We start from the raw sequence: 12,314 nt of genomic DNA on the forward strand, positions 1-12,314 counted from the left end.
TTCTGTGATATGGGTTCTCCCTTCTTGTGCCCTTATCGGGTTCTCTTCAAACATGTTAAAAATTTGGCCAGAAATAGATCTTCAGAGGAATTGATTTGGAGGCATCAGGGATTTCAGAGCAACAAGCCTCCAGAGTAATTCACAAGCATGTGTCGAAACAAGGGCTTTGTTTTTAAACATATGTTTCAGGAATCTGTGTAGCTAACAAGCAGTCAGGCCCGCCTTTAGTTTCCATTGGGTCTCTACAAGGATGTATGCCCGTGCGACTGTGCCAGAAATCAATGTCTATGTTACTCGCATGATGCTGGTAAGCGAAGATGCAATGCTGTGCTCCTCTGGGGGCTGTATGTGAGATACGCACAAAACTTTTTGAAAATTTGCTCAGTTACGTAGCACTAATTAAATCATTTCCACATTCAGCTATGGTCTATTAACAGTTCTGGAACAAATGCCAGTAGAGAAAGTCTTTCCTTAACAAAATGGGATTATCAATATAAGCGATGAACAGATGAATGCTTACTATTGCCGCAGATCTTGTTTCCACGATGTATTTTTGGTATTATTCACATGTGTGTTTTCATTTCCTATAGGGAATGCCTGGACCTTCTGTAACAGCTGGCGAGCCTTAAATCTTTCTAGGACAAGGGCAGGTTCGACAATCATGGTGGGTTGTCTGCGAGCTCACGGACGTGGTAAGGGCGTATTTCTTCTTAATTTTCCAGTTCAAATTGTCATGAAATAATTAACAAATGTCTGCGACATGAAACAAACCTACTATTTCAAAAGTTGTACGAACACATAACAGCATTAAATGTTTTCTTCTCAATTTATTTGAATTGATTCTGTGGGATTTGCCGAACATAATGGGTTGTTGTAATGATGCATAATTCTATTTAGCGCTCTTGCTTAACAAAGAAAGCGTTAATTTATGAGCTAATAGAAGTATATTAAGCAGTGTTGCAATGGATTGGCTGAGACTATGCAGCAACCACAAGTTGAAGTGGTGTAATGGAGCAGCTGCTAACGCTGATAGAGTGAGACAATCCGGCCCCAAGAGATCTTCGCCAACAAGCTTTGAATATAAAGCTGAAGTTCCTTCTGGTCAAGCAGCTGCTATTTCACCTGCAGTGAAAAAAAGTATAGCATTAAAACCCAGTGAGTAACGTAATGAGAAAGATGATGTGCAATTCATCTGAAAAGTCAAGTGTATGCTATGGGTAACTATCGTGAAAGATAAGGAGCTTTCTGGGCTTCGGTAATTACCCCCCACAATCAACATTCAGAACCCTAAGTGCAGATAATCTCACTTGTCGTGTGTCTTCTCGATCTTATAAATGAAAAGTGAATTATTTGTTACCTGATTTTAAATACCCAACAATAATTATACAATTTTCAGAAACAAATGTAACGATACTTGTGAATCATTGCTTGACCCCTAGCACACCTAACGTACTCCATCTGCAGTTCCTATGATCTGAACATTTCATTCCAAATGAGATTTGTACAATGGACTTTTTTTAAAAAAAAATGCTGCTTACTCAATATGTTTGGAGCAGAAAAAGGCCATCGCATTCGTATTTTGATCACCCACTAGCTTTCAATGGAATATTGACATGGACAACAATTTTTTTTATTCGTGTGTATCTGTTTCGAACTTTCCCATTTCAACATTATTACCGTTGGCGATCCCTAAACGCAAAAAGCCGGTCCTCACATGATTTTTATGTGCACATAAATTGTCATTCATTTACCCGCAAGTTAAATTAAACTGCTTTCTATTGTAATGCCATGTTCTGTTCAAAGTCTAATGCACACTCTCGGTTAGTATTGTCAGTGATCGTATATGTGCTCTCCTCTGTTCTTTCAAATTCCAGTGAATTGTTTTGCAGTACGATCTCACAAGGTGAATAAGTGTATGCATTTTCCATTTTAATATCATGGATCATGACGTAACATTTAGAAAATACGTTGATGTTACATGGACAATATTGTAGCTAAATGGTTAAACCTACTGCAGTTTTGGGAGGAGAGAAGTGCAGCTGGTTGAAGTATAGATTGCGATCGACAGCATTGTCAGAGAGGACGGGCATGCTGAAAAAATGATTGTTTTTATTTTTTGTTTGTACTCACTACCTAATAAGCGAATGTTCACAATCTACATTCCAAATGTGCAGTAAATGAATTTATATTGCCATGGGGGAAATAAGGACTGAGAAAATGACTTTGGAATGTGAACTGAATAATATACTTGCTCTAATTATCCTTTGTTTTGTACATGTGAAAGCAGTACTTGCTCCCGATTCTCCCTGTGCAATGCCACAGATTTTCTAGTGTGTGTGTGTATGTGTGTGTGTGTGTGCATGAGAGAAATATTATTACGTACATACAGATATAAACAGATAGATGACAGGCTGGGAGATGGTTAGTCGGAAAGAGAGATGGAAAACTAGAGAGATGAGTGAAACATATCAAGTGTGAGAGAGAAACAAAGAAAAAATGTTCACACTTGAAGGTGTAAGTTTTCAGATTTTGATGTTTAGCAAATTGTTAAATTTCAGACATGCCTGTTGTCTTCAACTCTGTATCAATGTGTTTCTCTCCTACTGGATTATACAGAGGGGGCTAAGACCAAGTGCAATCTATGGAATAAGTCTTTATTCGAAATGACAGATAAATAAGTAGATAGACAGTTGGAAAATTATTATAGATAAGAGAGAGAAATATTAATAAAAAGGAAGAATCGCATTTATGGGGCGCTATTACCACCTCAGAACGTCCAGCGCGCTTTCTGACCAGTGAAATCCTCCTGAGCTGTAATCAGTTTTGTAATGCAGGAAACGTGGCAGTCGATTTGCCCACACCAATCTGCCAGAAAGCTCAATGTGATAATGACCAGATAATCTCCTTTTCATGATGTTGATTGAGTGATAGGGGTTTACCAGAGCATTGGGGAGAAATTCCCTGCCCTTCTCTGAAATAATGTCATAGGATCGTTTGCTTCCGTCTGAGGAAGCAAACGGGACTTCGGTTTACGGTCCCACGATAGAGGACACCAAAATCTCTCGGATCAAAATTCATAAATAAACATCAAGTATCCATCATGAATAAAATAATAAAAATGAGTAAGGTGCAAAGGAACTCAAACAACTCGTGTATATTAATTTAGGAGCAGCTGGAGTTACTGCGGGCCTGAGAATCTCCTGAAGAGCATTGATCCCAGCAGGTTGTCATCCTGCCGATCCAATGTTCAGGAGGTTAGTAAATGGCTGGCCATCCAATAACTTAAGAACATGCTCACAGTGCAGGAATCCTCCAGGATTGTTACATATTCAAATCGGTTTGCAGGGTTTTGAGTAGAGCTGTGTAGTAATCATCCACGGCACTATGGGCCAGATTGAAACACTTTGGTGAATCACAAAGAGAAGGATTGCAATTCCTTAGGGCAGTCGATAGTCCGCGGAAATGGCCGCCGCTTCTGCCACCACCAACATGAGGTTCGCTTTACCTCAATTGTGCCAAAGTCAGTAACGTCAGAGTGGATGAAGAAGATTTTGAGAAGGGCAGGAAAACGACTAAACGTCACGGCCCATGTTCAACCAATGATATAGGGAGGGAAAGGATTGAGGTACGACCGAAATAGTTTCAGCACCTAGAGCACAACCTGCATGTTGGCAATCTCTCGATTATTCTCAGTGCTACAGGACAGTTAGTGCAAGAGCAGCAACATAAACCAGGTTAATACAGGAGTGGCGAAACTGTTCAGAAGATGCTTCAAAATACGGGGCCACTGGTGCCATTTGAGGGCTTGCAGGGACCTGAACAAGGTGGACGCCTTGAACACAAAGAGGACTGGAAACAATGCCGTCGCAGGAATATTTACCAAATCGTGGCGGAGGCTTCAAATGAGTATGGCAGAGAAGGCGCACCCCCCACCCAGCATATGAAGAACTGGAGGGCAGAGAAAAGTTGCAGAGATCTTAAAGAAACAAACTGGATTTGATTGAAGAACAGCTCCGTGTTAGAAGGGTTAATTCAGGGAGAATTGCAAAACAATCAAGATCCCATTGTGTCCATGTGTGTTAATTCCCGGTAAATGTTAATTAACATCATTGAGTTGCAGGCACGAGAGGCCACATAGCATCATGTTGTAACCGCAATAACGGAGACCTAGGTGACATGAGGGAAGACATCGCAATTTTGAAATCATGTCGACAATGTTTTGAGGAAAGATGAGCAAGGAAAAAAAAGGAGGGAGGGTGGCACATTTATCAAATATATTTTTTAAGCACGAGAAAGTGTTGGTCTACTTGAGAGTTCAAACACGGAATTCGTTTCAGTAGAACTGATGAATAGCAGAAAAACTAATAAGTGCTAGGTTTATACTATGGACCACAACATCGTGGGGAGGAAATGGAGGAGCAAAACTACAGGAACATCACAGAAATTCAGCATAGTGGCGATAGGGGGCAACATTTCTTATACGTGGCTGAAAGAAACAGTATCAAACGAAAATACATGGAGGAACTCCTGCAATGTGGATAAGATAGTTCTCATGGTCACTGTGTTTTATCCCCCCAGCAAGGAAGGAAACAGTGGAAGGATCTAGCTCTAAGGAATTAAGTGAAGCATGTAGCAGACGGAGATATTATGGGAAGCTAATGATAATATCATTATGTTTAAAGTACATATGGATTCTAGAAGGACTAATCATATGTGAAAATATTCAACGGTGAATGGAAAGGTGATTTGCTCCAGATGGATTGAAATGAAAGAATGTAAGCAAAACACTAAATGAACAAGAGGCGACTCTCTGAGTGGTGATAGTTTGGTTACACAAAACACACAAAGGGAGAGCTAAGAGCTTAAATAGAAGTGGCAAAGAGCATTTGACAATAGACTATCCGGTAACAGAGAGGTGAGTCTAAACCACTGTTCTAAACATGTAAAGAGAAAACGTGTAGCCAAAGTAAGGGTCAGTCGAATAGAAAGCGAAAGTTAACTCTGTTCTGGAGGCAGAGGGAGCGACTTAGGGGCGAGGTTAATACTTTTCATACGTCTTCAGGGAAGAAGATAACGCTGCAAATGTCACAGTCAGGAGGTGGCACTGGAAAGAAAAAACCGAGAGGAGAAACACAGATGCAAGGGAAGAAGTTAATTTTCTGCCATTGCGCAAAGTGAACAATTCACCCAGCTGAATGGGACGCATCCGAAACGGATTAGTGAAGTACAGATTACAATTACAGATAGTCTGGACACAACGTTCCACTTCTGCTTTGATATGGGTTAAGTCACAGGGGAATGGAAGCTTATCAATGACACACGCAGTCCAAAAAAAAAGGATAACCTTATGTCATTGACCTACACGCCAGCTCCCCTCGCGCCAGAGGTGGGGAATATTCCAGGAACCATAGATCAGTATTGCCTCCAGTTCTGAGCTCTACCCTTCAGGCTTTAAAGGCTTAGCGACAGCAGCAATGAGAATTACTGGAATGGCACCAGAAATAAAACATTCAGTTATGTGGAGGCACTGGAAAACCTGGGACATTGGAATAGAAACGATTATGAGTAGATTTTAGTAAATAATGGAAAGAGCTTCCAGTGTTAGAATTGTCGAATAAATGTCTCTGGAAGGGGGGCCTCTGAATCGGGATGTACATTTTCTGCGATGCTTGTAAACGGTTTGAGAAGACGGAATAGAGAGCCGTACACCTCAGTTTGATGACAATGATAATTTAAGCAGCACAGCAAAGAGTAGAAAGTCGCAAACGGTCTTCCTAAAATTAAATCAATGGGGGATTGGGGTAGGAACTGCACAATGATAGGTACAGTTCCCTGTGGGAACGTGAGGTCATCTAGTCTGAAATTAAGAAAGATAGATGATTGTTATTTTCTAACAATGAGACGCTTGAAACTGTAGAACATCTCGTATAATTAGCTTTCCAACTACGGAAATCCTTATATTTAGTGGGAAAGGAATACAAATAGTTAAAGCAGCAAATGGATAGTTGGCTTTACCCCTGGGCATGGGGTAGGTGGAATACAAAGGGGGAGATGTCTTGTCTAAGTTGTACTAGGCTCTCGTTACTATGTTCAGTTCTGGGAAGCCCATATCAGGAAGGGCGTGCAGGGATGGAACAGAGATTCACCAGAACGACACCGGTCATACAACGGTTAAAAATATGCCCGCATGATCTTCACATTCGGCTTGTGTTGCTTTGAAGATTACAGGGTGATCTAATTGAACAGCTTAAATAATTACTTGACATGGCTGTTAATATAGTAATAATTTAAAAACAAAAATCTACCGTACGACAACGCGGAAAAAAACCTAAAAAGTAGAGTTAGGTATTTCAGGGACGAATCGAGGGAACACTTCTTTACACATTGGCTGGACGCAATCTAAGACTCTCCCCTCAGCCCAAATGAAAATAAGAATGCTGAGGTTGGATGCCAATTTAAATGCTTACAGCTGCGTTTGACAGACCTTTGTTAGTTAGGCATATTAATAAACATAAAGGCAAGGTGTGCTTAATTGGCTAAAGCACAGATCAGCCACAATCTGAATGAATGGCGGAGGAGGGTGAGCACCCAGCTGTCAAACTTCCCTTTATCTTCTTCTTGACAGAATCTTTCCACTTCGGTTTAATTCTAACCTTAACTGTTGTCATTTGTTAAAATTGAATCCCACATCTATAGTTTATTTTTCTATGATTGTGGATTTTTGTGCCCACCGATCTTCGTTTTGTATCATTTGCTTATGGATTTAAAAGCTAACATTTTCTCCATTCCTTCCGTAGTCAATTCCCTTCTCACCTGTCAACAATGTTCCTGTTTGGTAATCTTCCATAGTCAATGTTTGTTTTCACCTCTCCAACGGCCAAATCACCTCCTATCCTTCCATAGTCACTGTTTTCCTCGTTTCTCCACAGTGATCCATTTCCCATCATTTCATAGGTTACACTTTCCTAATCATTTCACAGTGATTCACCTCACATACTTGTGAGCTAGTGCTTTCCTCAACTCGCACTGTATTCCACCTCCCAGCAATCATAATAAATTATTTTCTCATCTATTCACATTGATCCACCTCCCATCAATCTGCAATCAATACTTTCTTCATCTCCTTACAGTGATCCAGGTTTACATCCTAACGCTTTGCTTGTGCGTTGCCCTTTCCCTCGTGACTTCAGAAACCTCATGCCCAATGCTTCACGGGATTTGCCATTATATCACCAACTGTTTCGGATCATTAAAGATCACTAAAGATCCAGAATCTAGAAACAATGCATCTTTTTATGTTTATTGACATATTCTCCTCCTTAACGTGGCAATAATATTACTGTGCATTAAGTCTTCTCCTCCAATCTTCGTATTAGGGAGGCTTATAAAATATGTCGCTTAATTAGATGGAAATGACTAATGAAACTAAACCTGACGCTGTGGGAAAGGTTGAAAATACGCAAATATTGAAATGTTTAGTTCTTCATCTGTATCTTTGCTTTATCTCGGGAAGAAACTCAATTGCTGAATAAACTTACACATTTTCCCGATACTATTGTGAGCCATCATTACCTTAAGGAATGTCACGTACGAGCTGTATAGCATGCTTAGAATGAACAAAGTGACGAAAGCGACTACTGTTGATGCAGTGCCTACATCCTCGTCGAAATTTTCTAATCCGTCTTCCTCCACCAATTGGTCGTCCAGACCTTCCATTATTTGGGGACGTTCTAGAATAAATTAACGGAGTGTGTTATAAATGAGATCAGGTTGAATATAGACTAGATATAACAAAAAGGCGGCAGCTGGCAGGGGAATGCTGCATTGGAAGTCAAAGTAACTGAACATGAAAAGACCTTAAGTCGATTCAAGTAACTTTCCGAAAACATGGGGATGCAGGTTGGGTGCTGACAATCGAGGTCATACAGGGCCCCTAGGACGGAGGAGTTATTTTAAATGGTAAAGTGTGCATCATTTGCACTTTTCCACGAAAAATGATCTATCACATGTGATTGAAGTATATTTTTATTCTTTTAGCAGCCGATAACACCAAAATAATCAAAAATCTATTTAGAAGGTGAACTCGGCCCCTATCTGAAGGGTGGACTCAGGCTCGAATCACTTGCAGTTCACAGGCTAAACTAACCTAAGAGATCATCAGGAAAATGGGGGCGGAGTCACATTTCACCTCAAGATTCAGCTGTGCCTGATCGGCGCAGTTTATGTTCGCCTCTCAGGAGTTATTGACATTTTACAGCAAAGGTCACTCGTCGGTACAAACAAATGATTCCACAGTATTTAAACCGGTTAACGTGCATATATGTTGACAGTATAATCTGAACAGCGGCGTTAGTCTTTACCCAATGTCATCAGATTGTGTTGTTATTGATGCCATCAGCATAGCCGTATCGTCATTTTGCTACGACTATCGCGATACATTATGGTTACAATTCTCTGTTTACTCGGTTACTAAGGTCCTGTGAATTCTGTAATACATTGTATCGTATATTTCCCTATGGCAGCTCCAGCATTATGTCATAGTAACGCCACAGGGATGGTTACCCTGTGGGGTGGAACTGTGAGCGCCTGGATTAAAAAGGACGTTAACAATTCCCTCAATCCCCTGAATGTGTCACTACTATCAACTCTCTAATTCTGCAAGCTGTCCCATGGTGCTTGTCTTGGCCGATATTTCGATTTGTATTGAGTGCAGGTGGCTTAAGTGAATGCAGAATCATCGTAATTTTGAGTACCTGCACCACAACAGAATAAACATTGTCATATTGTATTAAATTCACCGTTCTCATGAAATGCTAGCTTCCCCTCTATGAGAGTTGAACGAACCGACAGGCCTCGTTTTCTAGACAGCTAATCAAGACCTTCCAATTTTACAATTCGAAAGTGAGTGCCGATCTTACAATACCTACTCTATCTTGCATTATACCAGGCCATGTGCCCTTCATATATATGAGCTGATGATGCATTGTAGGATCAGGCGATCTACAGAAACATCTGTACTAGAGTGAGGCCAGCTGTTTAAGCTGTTCAACCGGACTCGGATCAACGTAATTGAATAGTATCGAGATAATTCAAAGACTGACATTGTGCAAGACACGGATATAGGTTCTGTTCACTAACCTATTGCACTTGAACGTGTGCCAAGTAGGGGATATTAATTGTAATATACACAGCTTCACCAAACACACTGCGGATAGATGGGCCGAATGGCCTCATTCTTTTCCTGGATAACTGCCACTCTATGAGCTTTCAACATAGATAGCAGCCAGACCCTTTAGAAGACTGCTTCCTTCACTCAGCGAGATGTTTTCCAGCATGGGGAGATCCCATAACACATAAAAGAGCAGCTCTAACTACTGGAGGTTCAGAAACTCAGCAACATTTGCTTAACTCTGGGTCAGTCAGTCATGTCAGGTACATCAAGACAGTCACCTGGACATATATTCTCTGACTTGACGATGCATACATTTTTCCATGACATGGCTGATATTTCAGAGCAACAATGGATGAAGTATTTTACTCCTGCTATGTTTCTCACCTAGCAAACCAAGTATAACAGAAAGTTATGCCAGAATGCACTGTCCAGAAGGTGAACTGTGCAATTATCCCTGGTTGACATGTTTTTGTTTTGCCCATTGAAACTTTAATGGGTCTTTTTCAGATTGTGAGGATGTTTGTGGGCTGCCTGGTAAGGCGACCTACCTACAAACTCTCCGATCTGCAACTTTAATTTTAGTGTGTTTTTCAACAGGGCGCAATGAGTAGCGGCCTGATGCACGTAAGCAAGGGGTAAGAAAAAACAGCGCAACTATTGGCGACAAGAATGCGACCAGTTGATATACTGCAGACTGAGATTCTCTTTGAAAAATCAGTTCTTGGTGCCTCTGCTTTGCATTGGATGTACGGAAAGATTCTATGTTAAATTATGTGAGCTGAGCAAGGTTGATGATGGTGGCAACAAAGTCATACCCTGCTTCGTAGATCACCTTTCACTGATTCAGGATTTCCCAAATACTTCACAGGGAAATAATAATACTTTTTCAATAATTTAACTACTTTAGTGTTTGAGTCCGCAGCAAGTTAAACTAAAAAAACACCCCTAAAGAAAACAAAAGGAGCAAATAGGAAGCCAGTATAAACAATGCTACTTCTGGACACAATAGAGTTAACAGACTCTGGAAGATATCACTGCTCATGCAATTCTCCATGGAGTCTTCAACATGCGTCTGAACTGTCGGATTGGGTCAAAAACAAGTCTCTCAAATGGAACACAGCAGCACTGAGACTTCAGCACCCATCAGACTGTTCGACTGCATTATGAGCCACGATCAAGTGCCATAATTGTGGAAAGGAGATTAACCCACAACCTTCTGATTCAGAAGCCATGGAAATGTTAATGATATCCGCTGTAATTAAAAATAAATATACGGGGATAATTTCAAAGTCAATGCTTATCTCCGAATGCGATCTTTGGAAATTATACATATCGATCGTTCATTGCACAACAACATCAAGTTGCCGTTTTGCAGCACGATAAACGTGGGGAAAAGCCTCGAGGTGCTTAAGAGGAGCAAAATCAGACAGCACCTGATGCCAAGTCAAGTAAGATCCAATCAGGTCAAGTAACCAAATCTTTGTAAAATAACGTTGCTTTAATGCGCTTCTTGAAGTAGCAGAGATAGGTTAAAGTAGTGCACAGGTTTAGTGATGCATTTGTAGAGCTTAGTGTTTGGGCAGCTGACGTCCCATATTCTATAAGTGATATGGGGAGCTTGTGGCATAACGTTGATGTCAGTGAGTAAGTAATAGTAGAAATCACCTTAGTAATGGTGACCACGAAACTACCACCGACTGCTGTAAACCAGATGTGCTTCACTAATGCGCCTGACGGAAGGAAAACTGAAACCCTTACATGGTCCGGCCTACATGTGACTCAAGGACTACACCAGTTCCGTTGACATTAAACTGCCCTCCAGCATGGCTTACAAAACATTAGCTCATGGGCAATTCGGCAACAAGTGCTGGCCTTGCCAGCGACATCCCATGAAATAATTAAGACGAAAGAAAGAAAATTGAGCATGCACACGAGATCTGAATTGTAGGCAAGTGGAGATCCGGGAGGGCAGGCTGACTGGGGCAATAGCCAACATAAAGTTTTCCGCTTGGTCGGTAACATGTTAAACGTTTTAAACATTTTTCTCTTCACTCCCGACGCACAGTGGCAACAGTGTGACCCATCTACAAGAAACCCTCCAGCCACTCCCTAACGCTACTTTGACAGCACTTTCTAAACGCGGAACCACTACAATCTAGAAAGAAAAGGACAATAGATGCATGGGAACACCACCATCTGAGAACGCTCCTCCAAGTTGCACACCATCTTTACTTGCCACTAAATCACCATTCCATCATTATATCTGGGCCAAAATCCTGTAATCCCTTACAGTATTGTGCGCGTCATACGACACGTGGATTGCAACGGTTCAAGAGAAAAGGTCGCCGCCATCTTCTCTAGGACAATTAGGGACGAAACATGGCCTTGCCAGCAACACGAAAACTACCCGAATGAATACTATAAAAAGAAACAGTTGATCGAGGAGAGAATCCATTTAAAAACAGGGATAAGAATTTTCAATTTGTGTAGTTATTTGACTTGAAGCCAGCACAAGAGTGATGGTTAAATGGAGACATGCCGTGAATTGGGCCACCGGCTCAAGAATTTTGGATGATTTTTGTTTGGAAGCGGATGCGTGGGAATGGAGTGTATGGCAGGATTCAAAGATGATAGCTTTGTTATCCTCGAGGAGACAACCTGTACTCACCTAATATTGATTGTCTAGACATGCAGTGCAAAAGTGAGAGGCAGTGGAGAATACAGAGAATGGGCAGTGAGGTAGTGCTCGGTGGCATCAGCGGACAAGGGGGATACAGAATTGCGATTTCGAATGATGTTGTTGAGGGGCATCATCGGGTTGAAACATAGAAGACGAGTAAATAGTCAGAAGCTAGAAGACTCTCAATTGTAGGTGATTTTCCGGCTAGAATTGATTTATCAAAGTGAAACCATTCAAACATCAGTTTTGGTGAATGTTGGTCACTATATAGGTTGAGCGTAACTTCCTCCAATTTATTCAATCCGCCCTCTAGGTAAATACCTCATTGTGAAAGAGTAAATCACAGTAACTCCGAATGAACGCTGATGCTTTGTGTAAACTGCTTGAAAGCACCACAAGTATTTCTAAAGGTTGAGGAACAGACGCGTGTTGCACATTTTGGATATTGGAGCATATATATCT

General features: G+C 41.1%; 2 long non-coding RNA genes across 3 annotated transcripts in view; one reads left to right on the top strand and one right to left on the bottom strand.

The window, feature by feature from the left end:
• Nucleotides 1-12,314, bottom strand: part of LOC144698296 (uncharacterized) — an 869,665-nt gene that overhangs the window by 143,175 nt on the left and 714,176 nt on the right. The window lies entirely within an intron of this gene.
• Nucleotides 405-8,297, top strand: LOC144698299 (uncharacterized). The gene is made up of 2 exons (XR_013580494.1): nt 405-692; nt 8,038-8,297. It is a non-coding gene; the product is annotated as an uncharacterized LOC144698299 (long non-coding RNA).

This window comes from Cetorhinus maximus, chromosome 23, assembly GCF_964194155.1.
Source record: "Cetorhinus maximus chromosome 23, sCetMax3.hap1.1, whole genome shotgun sequence".
Taxonomy (NCBI): Eukaryota; Metazoa; Chordata; class Chondrichthyes; order Lamniformes; family Cetorhinidae; genus Cetorhinus; species Cetorhinus maximus.